This window comes from Callorhinus ursinus, unplaced genomic scaffold, assembly GCF_003265705.2.
Source record: "Callorhinus ursinus isolate GAN/ISIS: 27379988/994484 unplaced genomic scaffold, GSC_fseal_2.0 scaffold3, whole genome shotgun sequence".
NCBI lineage: Eukaryota > Metazoa > Chordata > Mammalia > Carnivora > Otariidae > Callorhinus > Callorhinus ursinus.
This window is the reverse complement of record NW_027397065.1, coordinates 92122371-92138945: the sequence shown is the minus strand read 5'-3', so window position 1 is coordinate 92138945 and position 16575 is coordinate 92122371. Positions and strand designations below refer to the sequence as shown.

The 16575-nt window shown below is 46.7% G+C and overlaps 1 long non-coding RNA gene across 2 annotated transcripts; it reads left to right on the top strand.

Moving 5' to 3' along the window:
• Positions 1 to 421: 421 nt before the first annotated feature.
• LOC141371547 (uncharacterized) lies at positions 422 to 15059 on the top strand. 2 transcript variants are annotated; one of them, XR_012376591.1, is made up of 2 exons: positions 422 to 518; positions 14836 to 15059. It is a non-coding gene; the product is annotated as an uncharacterized lncRNA (long non-coding RNA). The 2 variants fall into 2 exon arrangements; XR_012376592.1 differs by lacking the exon at positions 422 to 518 and adding an exon at positions 10445 to 10691.
• Positions 15060 to 16575: the final 1516 nt, after the last annotated feature.

Sequence of the window (16575 nt, the reverse complement as noted above, 5' to 3'; positions counted from 1 at the left end):
TCATTGCTTTTGGGGGAGATTTATCTAGTATCTTACTCCATTATGCCAGATGTCCCACCCATTGAGGATAAAACTCAAGATTAAAAATATGTGTTAGTATTTCTTCATTGATATCACCACCCCAGCAGAGGGTTGGGGAGAAATATTGATGCATTATTGTTTATTCTGAACCACCTTATGAATTCTTGATGTTATTTCTTTAGGAAGTCCAGTTTTATCCAAGACCAGTTCTGGAAATGTGATGTCATGTCTTACAGCACCAAGACCTGGAATATGCACAGTTCAGAATTCCTCAGGTATCACTATTATTTCTTGGAGAATGTGGCATTATGAGAAGTGTTGCCCTGGAAACAAGACGTCAAGCAGAAGTTCTTATCAACCATCTCCAACATTCTTAAGACATGTTCTAAGAATCCCACAGCATTATTTCAAAACAGGATGACCCCAGCGTTGCCGAGACAATTCCCAGCTGGAAGAGCTGCTGCCGTGTGTCCTGTGATGGCTGCATTTGCCTACAGGTAATACACTTCTGTCATTTAATCATCCATATGCCTGATGCAGAATTCATTGTCACGCTCAAAGTTATGTACAAATGCATTCATCAGACCTACAGGTGCAGAGTGGGAAGAGCTGAATCAATTGTTTATTTCATTAGGGTACAATCTGACATCCTTGGATTGCTGAGGAGGGTCTTCCAGGTCAGATTACACAGCAGGCCCTGCCTTCTCTCCACTGACACACAAAGTTGTAAGAAAAAGCTATTTTAAAACAGAAGCTTTGTAGAAGTATGATTCCCCTTGTTGATTTTACATCTGAATTCAAAATGTGGAAAATCAACTATTTTATAGTCATTCTTGAAGATTTAGAAATAGAAAAACAGGTTACTAATGTTTTCATTTCAACGTAATCCTTTTACTATATTTTTATGTTTTCCTTATTTCAGAAACATCTTGTCAATCTAAAAAATTCTGAAATTATAAATGAACAGTCATGAAACTTAAAATCAGTGCTAATGTCACCCCCAGAGGTAATTCCTGCTAATACATTAATGCATTTCCATAAGGCATTATAATGAGGTGGCAACAACATTTTCTTCTGTCACTCAGATTTGTCCAAAACTTGACTTCCAAAACTGTATTCTCTCGTAAGAATCTATCACAATCTCCTACTGTTTGCCTTTTTTTTGTTTAGCTACTATTTGTTCTGTTTCAATGATACTTTTGTCCATGATAGTTTTCAGGACTTTTGAACATATTTTAGATTAGATACCCAAAGTGGGGAGTTTCTAGGTAGAAAGACAGTAAAATCGGGGATTCTGATAGGTGTTGTCCTGTTGCCCTCATGAGAGGCTGTCCCCATCTGCTGTCTATGTTTGTAACAACATGGTTAGTGCTGTTTTTAAAAATAAACTTTGCTTTTTTTTTTTTAAGATTTTATTTATTTGACAGAGAGAGACAGTGACAGCAGAAACACAAGCAGGGGGAGTGGGAGAGGCAGAAGCAGGCTTCCCGTGGAACGGGGAGCCCGTCGCGGGGCTCGATCCCAGGACTCTGGGATCATGACCAGAGCTGAAGGCAGGCGCTTAACGACTGAGCCACCCAGACGCCCCTAAACTTTACTTTTTAAAATGGTTTGGATTTACAGGAAAATTATGAAGTTGGTACAGAGAACCCCCACATATCTTGCATTCTTTCCCCTACTATTAATATTTCTATTAGAATGTTACTTCTATTACACTTAGTAAGTTAACACTGACACATTATTAATAACTATAGCCTGTATGTGATTCAGATTGCCTTAGTTTTTTTTTTTTAATTTAATTACTTAACATATAGTGTATTATTGTTTTCGGAGGTAGAGGTCAGTGATTCATCAGTTGCATACAACACCCAGTGCTCATCACATCACGTGCCCTCCTTCATGCTCATCCCCCAGTGACCCCATCCCCCACCCATCTCCACTCCTTAGTTTTTATATAACGTTTTTGTTATTCTAGAATCCAACATTCCAGAGCACGTTTTGTGAACATGTCTTAGCTCATGTCATGAAGGATGAAATAGTTTCATCAACAAGTGAAAAGCTTACAGGAAGTTTTAGGAAAAGTTCATAGATAGGTGTTTAGAGAATTGTTGTTAAATAAGATGTCTGGGTAGGGCGGCACTGAGACTGCGCATGCGCACTCAGTCTGGGTTCCCGTGTCTGTCCCGTGTGCCGTGGACCAAACCCCCGGGCCTCTGCACCTGTGACACGGGTCTCTTGCCATCTCCCTGCCCAAGGCCTTGAGGGGACAGGGACACTTAGCTCTCATCTCACAGCCTGGGGTAGACCGGACTGTGGTGACAGTGTAGTGTAACGTGTGGTGACCTCGAGTCACGGCGTCAGGACAGAGGCTTGGTGGGCAGATGGCTCCTGGGCGGCCCCAGGGGAGCCCCCTCACCTCTCTGCAGCTCATCCTCCTTTTCCAGAAAAGGCAGGTGTCGGGCAGCCACCATGCTTTTTAAGCCCTAGGTTCTGGCTTCATTCTCACACGGACCCACGTTCTTGGGCATCGGTCATGTTCGCTGATGATTTTACAACTTTCTCAAGGAGCCGGGACTGCGCGCAAACACGACGACAACTCGGAGGAGTCCTGTCTCCTACCTGCCTTTACCTTTTTGGTTCGACACACTCTTTCACATGTGGAAACAAAACAAATGAAAATATTGATTTCTAGAAATGACTCTTAGCAAACTCGTTTTAGGTGGTACTTCACCCTTGATGTTCATCCAGGTAATAGTAAATGATTGAGCTATGACATGTATTAATAAGTTACCCGGCACCAGTGAACATCTAATAGGGTTCTTACTGCTTGCTCAAAAAGAAAAAAAAAGTATTATACTGCCCTTTAGCCAAAATCTTGGGTTTTATCTGTCACGAGGATTTTCCAAAAATACTATTTAGAAGTTGTGTAATGACATAAGCTAATTCCTAAAGGATTCTTGAATCAGAGATTAAAATATTAATAAAAAAATAGCCAGAAGTGTTTGTCCTATTGCTAAGACACAGCCTCTTTCTTTTCCCATCTGCCAACTGCCGAGAATTGTCGTCTGTTAAGGTCTCGATAGAGAATCCCTGGCACACTTTCTTACCTCTGGGAAGGGAAAGGAAAAGGAGTAATGAAGTTTCTGGAGGTCATGGAAGATCTTCACGCCCTTGGAAGGGCTGGGAAGAAGTCACACCCTTACACAGGACTGTAATGTAGCTTTTCCTTATTCTCTCTCCCACCTGGCTCATGACAAGTCATTGGAAATGACTTTTAACTATGTTTAAACTGTTTCTCTCCCACATGATGGCTGGGCCGCATGTGCCCATCAGCCTCTGCACATGCCCTTTCTTCCAGCCAAGCCTGAGGCCTTCCAGTTTGATGCAGGGGGTTGTCCCCCTGTAAACCTGCTATTGCGCCTCCCTCATACACTCATGACTCAATTGGTTTCTTGGTTTCTTGTTCCCAAGTTCCAGTCCAGTGTGTGGCACACAGTAGGGCCCTCTTGTTCTTTTAAGACTGAACCACAGTGGCACACGATGTGAGCTTCACTGTACCCGACATGTAAACGCATTGTGTGAGACAGCGTATCATTAAATCCTCCCTGGAGTCCCAAATCATCAACCTCACTTTGCAGAGGGGAAGTGGAGTGTTTGCACAGATTCTGCCCCAGTCCACCTCGAGTATGAGCCACACTGGTTGTAGTCAAGCCATGCCTTGGGCACATCATGCTCTGCTCCCCCTTGGTTGTAGGATGACCTGCTCCTGTTCCTTTCAGGCTCTGGGTCTTCACTCACATGCCCCAAGAGCAAACCATTCCTTGGGGCTCCCACTCCCACATCTTTCCCTCAGGTGACCATCATTGGCGTCTGGCTCAGGGTTACCCTCCACTGCACTGTCCTCCATGCTGGACCAGGTTAGCATCCACATGTCCTAGCCTCCCCAAATTGTACGTCCGAGAGTTATTTTCTCATGACTTGAAGATGACTCTTGATGGTAGTGGACCTGACCCTTCCCCAGCCTGTTCTCTATTTCCTTCTTATCCAGCCTAGATTCCATGTTCCAGGGTCAGCAACATTCCCACTCATGTGTCATGTTCCCAGGTGCTGTTTATGTTAATCGCAGCACCTGACAAACCCTGGGACTGGCCAGACCCTACTACTTTTTTTTTTTTTCATATGGAATTGGAATTTTCTTCTGTCACAGACCACTTAGCACTGTCCTTCTACAGTCCACTAGGATCAGCATTTCCAGAGGGAGGTTCCCAAAGTCACGGTGCATACTAGGAAAAATCAGATTTTAAGGTGGTTTGAAAAAAGAATGGATTCAGGAGATAGTATGGGATATAAGAAATGCTGAATTCTATTGTCAATAGAATGAGTTGAGACTAGTAAAATTAGAATAACCTTAGAAATGAATACATTTTGAAAAGTGGTCAAAATGAAAAGCCCTGTACCTGCAGGTGTTCTCCCAGTGCTGAGGGCTCACCCTAGTGTCTTTCCACGGTGCAGTTTTAATAGTGGTATTGGAGACACTCAGTGGGCGTTCAGCCAGGGCCTGCTCCTTTAAGCTAAGTTGCAACAGGCCCGCAGGCCCTCTAGAAGCCGGTGCTCATGAAGAGTCCCACAGCAAGATGGCTGGGCTCCCTTCCACATTCAGGAACCCTGGCCTCAAATAAGCCTCCATTTTGCCCAGTGTTCCCCTCTGTGTTCATGACTGCTTGCCCCCCACCCTTGACTCTGCTATTTTCAACTCTCCCATGCTCAGAGCCTCCTCCCCACAGCACCCAGCACTGGCCTCATTTCCCAACGTCGGAGATAACAGAGGCTACCAGAGATAGCATCCTGTACCTTTCCCCACAGAAGTATCCTCCCCACCTGGTAGCAGATCCTAGTCTCTCTTATAGGGGAGCCTTGCCCTGTGGATTATCCCCTTTGGCTCTTGACTACACAGCCTGTCACTCTCCACGGTAGCTTTCCGATTATGCTCAGGTAATTCCCACAGTGGTGGTGTTGAGGGATGCTCCTAGGACCCACACCGATTCTCCTATCCCATCTCCCTCTCTTTCACAGAAAATTTCTAAAAGATATGCATGCACTCTTTCCATTTTCTTATTTCACATTTACTTCTCCAATGAAGTACAAGTTTTTTCACTTTTAGCATTTTAAATTAGTTCTTAACATGCAGATGTCCTTGATCTATGTTGGCCTTTTAGCTCCATAATTTTCCTGTTTGGTCTTTTTTTTTTTTATGTTAAACATACTAATTTTAAAATTCTCTTTAGGTTGTTTTATTATTTCTATTTCCTCAGGAGTGAATTCTCCCATTTGTTGACTGTGTTTTAATGGCATTTCTTCTTAGTGTATTTATAACTTCATTTTCAAGACTCTCCCTCTTTTTTCTACCCCTCCATGAAAATTTGTTTTGTAATTGGCTTCTCCTTTCTCCACAAGACCCCCATTCAAAGCCCATGTTTCAAGTGCACTTTCTCTTGGTCAAAGGCCTCTAATCTAAACAGATCTGTCACAGCCCCGGCACATAGTGGCGACACTGAGTGAGGAATGCTCTGATAAACCCTCCTGCTTCGAAAAAGGAGAAGGAGGCATTGGGGGCCACTGGAGACAGTGTTTCTGAATCCTGCCAGGCACATATCATCACCTCTGCAGTGAGTTCCCAGCCCTGCCCCTGGGAAGGAGCCTCCATGGCTCCTGTCAGTCAACTGTGTTAAGTTGTTGAAAAACCCCATGGAGTTTTAAGCATCAGTTTATAATCCATTCCGTTAGGCCAAAGCACATTCACAGATCTGTTCGAGATAAACCCTTCTCTGCCTTGGCCACCTGTGAGGCTGCAGAGAGCAATGTCCTGCCTTTGAAGCACTATTGTCCCTAGGGCTATTTTTATTTAATGGAGGTCTTTTTGTTCAGTGGAGGGGGTGCATGATCTTTTTACCTTGAGAAGGCCCTTTGAAGGGTCCCTCAGCTATGCCCTGAATTCCACGAGGTGATGTTTTCCTGGCAGTGCCCTCAAATTCATCTTTGCCCTGAGGCCAGCTCTTCACAGTGAACCCTTTGCTGGCTGCAGAGTCTGTCCTGGACCCTTACAGTTCATGCTCACTCTGCTAAAAACCTAAGCACATTGTCTTCATGCCATTTCTCCCCCACCTCATCTTTTCACAAGCAGCCATGAAGGTGCAAGGTACTTCCAAGAATCCCCCTAGAGAGTTCCTTAGCGAGATCATAGTGATTGTCAGGTACATCTTCTACATCCTGTGTTATCACAGGCATGGTGCCACCCGAGTCTGTGCCACCACGTACTGGGGGGTTCCTTTACTCTGGCTTCCAGTCCCACCTTCCTCACCTCGTTGAGGTGTTCCAGCAGCTCCAGCAAGGCCATTCAAACTGCTATCAGTGCGTGGTCTCAAAACCAATGCCACGTGGCAGGTCTTGTTCTGGCCAGCATTTAGAGCAACAACCAATTAGCATGGCCACAACGTCTGTGGGGCAGGAGTTCTGGAAGGGCTTGGCTTGATGCTTCTCACTCTGGGCTGCTCATGTGCTGTGGGCTGGTGCATCCTGGGCTGCAGGCATCTGAAAGCTCAGTTGGGCTGGGTCTCCATGGTGGCTCAAGGCTGGAAGGTGAAGCTGGCTGCTATCTGGGAGCCAAGCTTGTCTGGGGCTGGAATGCCCTCAGTGATGACTGCTCCACGTACTTGGCTGCTCTCAGCATGGTGGCTGAGTCCAAGAGGGAGCATCCTGAGCAGAAGCACCTGGGAGTGTGTGAATCTAGAGACAGGCAGCAGCTGCAGCCTTTCCTCACTTGGACTTGGGAGTCATGTGGTCGTTACCTCTGCAGGTACTTTTTGCTGTGGTGAGAGCCTGGGGCTAGCCCCAAATCCAGGGGAGAAGAATTAGACCAAAGCCCTTGATAGAGTTTGTGGCCATCTTTAATCCATCCATCATAGCTCAGCTCAGCTGTCCCTTCCTAGGGAAGTTTTCTGTGACCTCCCTGGGCAGGTGGAGTCTGCCATGATGTGCCCAGTGCTGCACACACTCCCGAGCCACCAAAGAGCATAAGTGTAATTTTAAATGCATTTGTGTGATTGATGACACCATAAGCGTCCTCACCAGACTACCTCCTTGAAGACCACAACCTTTACTTTCCCCTAACATTTGTCGTCTCAGCTCCCAGCAGGGTGCTCAGCAAGTGTTCCACATGTAAGAAGCGTTTGTTGAAGAATGGGTGGATATACTTGGACATCTGTAGAAAAAGATCTGGAAATGTTCCTTCTGCTCCCACTATACTTGACTCCTGTCTCTGTAGTCACTTCCTGTTTTGAGTGATCACTGACCCACGTCTTAGCCATCTCTGTCCTTCCGGTGCCTAGCACTGCGCCTGAAACCTTCAATAGACACTGGCTGAACGTATACCTAAAAAGCGGCGGCATAATATTACATCTCTTTACACTGTTTAATTTGGGGAGCATTCTCTAAAGAACAGTGCTCTTTCTTCACACTATTTGTGTTTGGTTTCCCTATTCGCCTTTGGGTAACTTAAAATCTTAACTCATCTTTCCTGTGGGTACAGAGACACTAAGTCGTGGTGCCCACAGAATCCACTTTGCATGTTCATCCTGCTTCCTACCTGCCTATGCCTACGCACACGCCCAGAGTCCAGAACGGACCCGCATTCTACTCTGTTCACATTTCTATCTCTACTTAATGGATACAGTGCCATGGAGCTGCAGTGAGGGCCCCAGGGTTTTCAACAATTTCACTGTGAACTCCCATTGTTTCATCTCAATTAATAATCTCTTAAAAACACGGTATTTTGATTACTTCTCTCGTTGCAATGACTCCTTTTTCTTGGCATATGAATGTTATCTTTGCATATCTGCTTTTACTAAGATTTCTATCTATCTGTAGAATATCCTTTATTCCTAATATTAGATACCTTAGGCTATAGATGGAAATTTTTGTCTATTCGCCCTGCACTGTCCTACGAGAGGTGCAGTAACAATATCATCTACTGCTGGGCTGTTGCATAGAGACTTCCATCACCAGATTCTGACCCGTTGCTCTTTTAGGAGGGCTAGACAGTGCTTCTCCTCTTTACTTATTTGGGGGGTGGGGATATGCTATTAAGAATGCCATGGTATTCATTAATTGCTGTTGACACTTAAAACCTGATGTTATCTGTAGGATTCAGTTAAATCACTGAATTCGAGCCACATATGGAGGCTCTGCTAGTAAGAAATAATGTTCCCTTTTTCCTATCCTATCTCATTCTAGCCCTGAACTTAAGCTATCCTTTTCACACCCTAATTTTGTATCCATAATATTAGGATATATATAATATATAGGATATATTATGTTCTTATTTATATATAATATGGAATATATGTATTCTCTTAACAGCCCTGCTTATTATACATATAATCTGAAATATATATAATCCCTAGGTTTTTTTACTTATATAACTATAGATAGTATATATAAAATTATATGTAATTATAAATAATAAAATTATACATGAAATTATATATTAATATGATTAGTATTATATGATATATTATGTATATGTATACTGAAAACAGTAGAATTCCTCCTGTTTTTCTGCACTCCTCTCGGTTATACAGCCAAGGTGTCTCCTGATTCATTTCTGTGAGTTATAAATGAGGTGTGTTTTCACATTAAAGAGCTAGATGTATTTAGCTCCTGCATACAAAGTTGTATAAACAAAAAATATGCCAATAAACATGAACTACTGGAAAACATTTGGTGACCATGGGGAGAGGTATGACCCAGTAATACAAGCCCTGCTTTACTTAGGGACAGGAAGGGAAGGCTATGTGTCACACTGAGGGCAAGGGTAAGTGAGGAGTGGCCATTTGCCTTCGCAATGAAAGGTGTGCTGCGGCATTTTGTATTTGTACATTTAAAACATTTATCTTCTGTTTCTATTAATAGGATGTCAACAGCTGTAATTAAGCCTTCTTTCATGTTTTGTGGCGCACACATTTCATGATAAAGCGCATATATATATATTTCCCCCCACCCCCCTGAAGAAATGAATGCTAGAAAACCCCAAAATTGCATCCATCACACATGCAGGGAGTTGAGGTGGGGACCCATGTTGTTCCATGTTTTGGGCAGGTCCCAGCCCTCCTTTTAAGTAGAATGTGTGCACTAACTTGTGAGCAGAACCGTGCCTCCCTGTCACCCTCCTTGGTATTTAGGAGGCAGGGTTAAGACAAGGACACACAGTTAAGACCAAATTCCTTGTACCTTCAAACAAGTGTCTGATTGGAGACAAACCAAATGTCTGAAGAAAGGGTGACATCTGGCAAAATTAGTTATAAAAAGCATTGTTTGCAAATCTGAATTCCAAGTAGTTCTTTACATCTATGACCAACCCACGTAGCTTACACAAATATCTTGTAGCTTACACGTTTTTTAAAAGATGCATTCATTATAAAGAGTAAAACTAAATGTGCATAGGAAAAAATGAGACACGTGTTATTATTTATAAGTTACTTCTTCCCCATGAAAAATAATGAATGCTGGTCAAAACTTGAACTTGAGGAAAATGCCAGCTAATTTAATCGAAATATTAAATTATAAAAAAATTAAATTTAGAAATACTGCAGTATTAAAAATAAGGGGCATGCAGCGTGGTCCCCCTCCCAGGGCAGGAGCAGACCTGGACCCTGCCCCATGCGTCCCCCTCCTTCAGGCAGGGCGGGCCGGCCCCCACCCCTTGAGTCCTCACCCCTGCGGGCAGGCTTGAGCCGGGCCCCCGCCCCGGGCATCGCCCTCCCCGGGCAGCACCGAGCAGCCCCGCGCGCCTCTCCCGGCGCGTGCAGTGCGGGCGCGGCGCCAACAGGTGGCACAAACGCCTTTGGCTCGCGCAGCGCGCCTCTCCCGCCCTCCCGGCCCGGAACCCCGGACCGTCGGACCGTCGGACTCCCGGCCGGGCGGCCACTCTCCCTTTCACTCCGGCTGGGTTCGGGTCCGGGTCCGCGTCCCGGCTTGGGGTCAGGGTCTGGGCCCCGGGGACGGGGTCGGGGCGGGCGGTAGAGTCCAGGCGCGGCCCGGGGAGGCGCGCCCTCTGCTGGCCGCCCGCGGACTCCGCGGCCTCAGCGGGCGCCACTCTCCTCGCCTGCGGGGCTGAGCGGGGCCAGGCTGGGCAGATGCGCGCTGGGCAGGCGTGGGGCTGGGTGGGGCTGGGGCTGAGGAGGGCCAGGTCGGGCAGGTGTGGGGCTGGGCAGGTGCAGGCTGGGCAGGTGCGGGCTGAGCCGAGCCAGGCTGGGCAGATGAGCACTGAGCAGGTGCGGGGCTGGGTGGGGCTGGGGCCGAGGAGGACCAGGCTGGGGAGGGGAGGGGCTGGGTAGGGCTAGGCTGGGCAGGTGCGGGGCCGGGTGAGGCTGGGACTGGGCAGGGCTAGGCTGGGCAGGTGCGGGGCTGGGTGAGGCTAGGTTTAGGCAGGTGCAGGGCTGGGCAGGCACCAAGGCTGGGGAGGGCCAGGCTGGGGTTGGGAAGGATTGATCATGGGCTGATGGCTGGTCTGGACAGGGCTCTGTAGCTCTGGGCAGTGCCTGCACCCCAGGAATACCCTGTAGGACCCGCACCACTGACCAAGGATCCAGAATCAGAAGCTCCTCGTTATTCGTGTAAGTAATTATTTGAGGATTCAGTTAAACAACTGCCCCAGTCTCTCCTGGTAGGATAGGGAGCATTGAGAGCACAGCATTCCAGGAAAGCCCCCCACCTGCCCCTCCCCATCTCTTCCTTCTGGAAGGCTCCTGTCTGAGCCAGCATGTGCAGGAGGGAAGGCGGGCCTGTCACTTCAGAGGTTCCAACTCACTGGAGAGGAGCCTCGCTTGAACCTGTTTTTAATGTGTCAAATCACAAAGTCACTTCCCAGCAATAAGGGGGAAGGGGTTACAGCCTCCCTGGGGTCCTCTAGGCAGCTGTGCCGCTGGAGTGACAGGTTTGTTTCCGCCACACCAGGCAGCCCACCGTCGTCCTGGGTTACCCCCATCTTTGTCAGTGTTAGCAATGCCTCCTGTTTGGGGGGCACCTCGCAGCTGTCAGTGCCCCCTCCTCCGCCTGGCCCCGAAAGCCTGCCCTCCTGAGGGGGGTGCTTGAACCTTTCGAAGGCACGCCTCCCCCCAGCTCATGCCTAGCAGGTTATAGCTGGTGCTGTGGTGTTCTGACAAAGCAGGACCTAAATTTATTTTTATTTATTTATTTGTTTATTTTTAAGATTTTATGTATTTATTTGACAGAGAGATACATCGAGCGAGGGAACACAAGCAGGGGGAGCGGGAGAGGGGGAAGCAGGCTTCCCGCTGAGCAGGGAGCCCGAGGTGGGGCTCGATCCCAGGACCCTGAGATCATGACCTGAGCCGAAGGCAGTCGCTTAACCAACCGAGTCACCCAGGTGCCCCAAAACAGGAACTAAATTTAGACCTGGTTCATTTTCTGGCTCTTATTGTCGGCAGCAATTTGTCCCTTAGCAGATCTGCATTGTCATTCACTGGCTGGTGGGCAGCGAGCACCGCGTGGTCCTGGGGAAAGAGACGAGACGGATATCCTACACGGATCACCCAATCCTTCGTAATTAATAACATGCTCCTATTGATGCGCTCACCCTATGGGTGAGGAAATGGAGTCCTCAAGTGACTGGTTTATCTGGGGCTGAGGGAAGCGGCCAGTGAGCGTGTGTTCACAGCAGGTCCTGGGCATGTCAGCAGGCTGGATGTGCTCCTGGAAGGAGAAGGGAGGGGTCAGCCCCCACCTGCCTCATGCTGGGTGCTCACGACCCGGGATGCTTAAATTCCATCCCGTAGCCAGAAATGAACGCCCACCGTCTCCAATGGGCTCACCTAGAGATGAGTCCCAGGGCCCCTTGGGTTCTCGTGGTCCCCATCTTGTGGGCTTCCAAGCCTGTCCGTCGTCAGGGCCTGGGAGCAGAGGACCTTCGAAGGAAGCACAGGTCTCACAGCCCCTGATTCCAAGGTATGGATGGAGGTAGTTATTTTAGGAAGAAAGGTCTATTCTGGGCATCTCTTAAATAAACCTTCAGAGATGAAAAAATCATTCTTGATTCTACCTGCACCAAAATTATAAGTGCTTTTTATATTTTAACCCTGAATTACTGGATTTAGGGGAAAAAGTGGATGAGAAGAATTTACAGATGACAGAGAGATTTTGAAATTCCTTCATTGCATCTAAACACAGACACGTTGGTGGGACCATAGCTCAAGGCCCTGAACATCATCATGGCTAAGTGAGTATCTGTTGAGTGGTGATCAGCACCTGGCTTTGTCTGAGGGGTGAATTTATGAGCTTGACATTTTAAGAAGTCAAAATTTTAGCTCATTTCAGAACTAGTGGAACATATCTAAAACTGTATTGCCTTCTGGTGGTGGTCCATTCAGACTGAAGTCTGACTTTGAAGTAGCATTGACCTTTTAAATGTCTCTGGAAAATGCAGCGTATGAGGCCTGGGGAAAGCACAGAGTCAAATCTTTTCCCTCTTTGAGACCATTTCAAAAATGTTATGCAAAGACTAGAACATTAATTCCAATTATTTTTATAGAAATTGGTAAGAAAAACATGAGAACCAAGTGCAAGAGGTAGGAACCGTCTAATTAAGAAAAGAAATCCAGAACACCCAATATGCATTTGAAAAATGTCCAGCCTCATGGTGAGCAAAGACATACAAAATAATACAACTAAAAAAAAAAAATGAAAAGACCAGTGTTCGCCCATTCTGCTGACACACTGAGCTTTGTGGTGGCAGCTAGTGCTGGTGACAGTGCCCTGAGACTCGCCCTCTTGTGGGCAGGTGGGTGGTGGACGCAGAGGTCGGTTCCGCTTCCCTGGAGAGCACTTGGGCAGTGCTCACCCAGAGCACTCTGTTGAGTTGCTTTGACCTTGTGATTTCCCTTCTAGAAAAAGAAAAAAGTCCCGAGGGAGCGGGAAAGTGGCACAGGTATTTATGTAAGTGCAATCACAGTATAATCTACGTCAGGGAGATACTAGAAAAGGGCAGGAGACGCTAAACCAGACAGGGAGGGTACGCCAGATGACGGCGTGGTCCTGGCCATTGCGGTCGTGTTTTAGCGGCTGTTCAAAGACGAGAGACTATCCAATGCTGGGATCTTCCATGAGAAAACAAGACAGTAAATTGTATAAACAGGACACTAAAAGTACAAAAGCCATACAGACACACGTATTTATCTACATGTAAATACATATTTATATATGGTTTTTGTAAATTTATAAGTGTTCTATTTATATATAGGATAAAAAATACACACACATATAATATATACACCTTTTCAGAGGCTGAGAAGGAAAATAGGACAGTGTGGTAGATGCAGTGGGGGGGGGGACCTTCATGAGGGGCTTAATGGCCAATTCAGGAAGGTTTGTTATTTGACATGTTCCACATTTTCTAAAGATATATTTTGCCTTCACAATCACAAAACATAATAAAGGTATTTAGCCAAAAAGCAACCTGCCCTCCCCCCCATTGCACCTCCCCTGACAGTGTTATTACGAAATGGTGTGTTTTAATCTTGCGATGCCCGGCCTCCCCCGCTCCCTGACAGCAGCTCGACTGGCACCGCCCAGAGCCCCTGAAGGGCTCCTGCCCAGATGGCCGCCTTTCCCAGGACACACTTGGGGGCCCATGACGGGAAGGTCCCGCCAGCTGACACGGTTCAGAGCGTGCCTCTGTCAGTACAGGAGCACCTGGAAATTGGCCGGATCAATCACAGAGCCGCAGTCCCTTGTAACATTTCGGAGAGTCCTGACTTCTAGATGGGGAAACGGAACGATGTCTGGTGGCTGGTCGCAGCTTGGCTGCCCGGGCTGAAAGGTTGACCAAGGGGTCACCTTGGGAGGGAGGAAGAAAAGCACATGTATTTAGCTGACCTGCCAGCGCAGACCTATTTTAACATTTGTCGGGGGTTGTGTTGGGGTGTGCTCCCTGTGTGTGCAAGTGTAAGGAGTGCACTGAGACTTCTGAGCCCCGAAACAGAGGAGAAGAAGCCAGAGAAATACGGTCTGCCCCCCGTCCCTGAAGGAGGAATCGCTGGTTTGGTTCATGTCCATCTAGGGAGCTCACACCTGTGGAGAAGGAAGGGAAGATGGGGACGGGCATGGGGCTTCCTCAGCTGGGTCTTTGCTGACGCCCATCTGCCTTCACCTGAAAGTTGGGGATGATATCTGTGCCTTGCGCTGCCTGGGGGAACTGAGTGAGAGAATGTTCTTGAGGATGGAGCCCAGCACCTGGGCCCTCTCCAGGTCCCGTGCACACCCCATGGCTGCCCTTACTCCCTAGTCTACTGACATTGGCTTGCATTCCGGGTTCTCTGGTGGCCTATAAGTTCTGGCAGGCCAGTGTTCGCGTGTCATTTGACTAGTACCCTCATCTTGTACTGTAATACCTGACATACTCGGGCGGGACTCTGTGAATGTTTGCTGACCACCCTGGGAGAGGAGGGACCCGGCCCATCTGACTTGCTCTGGGATTAATTGAGTCTGCAAGTGTCTGGAACCATCTCAGGCACAGGCATATGCCCCATTCTCTCTGCTGCATGCTCCATGTATGAGTAAATGAATGGGTAAGCCTGTGTCTTCCTGGGTAACAGGTACTGGCGTTTCCCCTAAAGTTCTATGGGAAACTGAAATATGAGCCATGATAGGAAAACCAAACATGGGGCTTGGAAAGAGAATTGAGGCACAATTAGAGAAAGATTGAAATCTGTGTGATGTTTAACCATGCTTTTTGTTTCATAGATGGTGACTCCTGAGATTTCCCTGGGCCAGTTATGCTTCCGTCCGTGAGTCAACCTGCTTCCCACTGGAAGGATCAGCAGTCATGACCTGAAATTGAACAGCCCAGGTTCGAGCCTGCCTCAGCCACCTGTAGCACATATCCATCTTTCCATGACATCTGGGCTGGTATCTGGAGTCAAGTGAATACTGCTAAGGAGCAGAATTATAATAACAAACACCTTAAACATTTCAATTCCATTTTAAACAAATGTTTGGCACCAACCTGCTAATCTTTCAGTGTGGCGCTCAGGATTTTTTTCTCTGAGAATAACTTTACTGACTGGTGTTGAGCAGATTTCTCTCCCCTCTTCTATACATATGTATAGTATGTTGACTTCAGCTTAGAGGTTGGGTTTCCTTCCATTGGTTCAAGGACATGAAAACATTTTGTACAACAGCTTGAATGAAGAATCTTTCTAGATTCCTAAAAGATTGTTCCAATCTTTTATGGCTGTTTTATCCGATGTTAATTTCAAAGGAGTTGTTGTAAGTCACTTCTCTTGCTAGCAAATATTTCCCTCACATTTAACTTGGTTTTCACATTCATCAGGTTGCATAGTATTTAATTACCTTATATATTTGTTATAGAAATATGAGTGGCATAAGCAAATTTTGGAAAAATATGACTTTTGGAAAGTGCACAAGGCAAGTGGTGGTAGCAGATGGACATGTACATGACGAGCAGCCTTCCGCTAAGACACAGTCCTGGGTGGGATTGCAGAGTATGTGTTGCTAGAACTGAGATCTGGTATGAGGAAATGAACCAAGAAGGTGTGATGGTTGAATTGTGTTTCCCCCAAAATATATGTTGAAGTCCTAACCCCCACTACCTCAGAATGTGACCTTACTTGAAAATAGGGTTTTTACAGAGGTAGTTAAGATGAAGTCACTGGGGTGAGGCCTAATCCAATATGAGTGATGTCCTCATAAGAAGGGGACCTTTAGACACAGAGACACACACACAGAGAAAGGACAATGTGAAGAGACACAGGGGAAATGCCTTGTGAGTGAGGATAGAGGGTTGGGGGTGGGGGGCTGGGTGCATCTGCAATACCAGATTGTCAGTAGATGACCAGAAGCTATGAGAGAGACCTGGAGCTGACTCTCCTTCATGGCCACAGAAGAAACCAACCCTGAAGATGACTTCATCTAAGATTTCTGCTCCAGGACTGGGAGGGAATAAATTTCTGTTATTTTCAGCTGTCGAATCTCACTGGTTCCTCTTTAGTCCTCAAGGCTCAGTTCTTGGACCTCTTTGTCTATACTCTTCCTCTCTCAAAGATCTCACTTGGTCTCATGACTTAAATAACATCTAGAGACCAATAACCCAGACGGTCATGCCTCCAGTTTAAACCTTGCTCCAAAACAAGACTCATATAACCAACTGCCTGTTTGACACCCTTATTTGGAGTCCCCCCTCCCCTTGCTTGGAGTTCTGATAAGCATGTCACTGAACACGGCCAGCTTTGAGTAGATTTCTTCCACAAACCCACTGTTCCAAAAAGAATTAAGGGTAATATTGGGGGTTAATTAGAGCCAGAACTCAAATGTGTGGAATTTGGTGCCTCTGTGCTCACTCTGGCACTTTGTAATGACTGGTTCACAACCAACTTAGCCTAATGTGAAGTCTGCTGGTTGGTGAGCTCTGCCTGTGTGTACCATAATCCAGGAAATAGAAGAGAAACAACGTAGTGAACACAA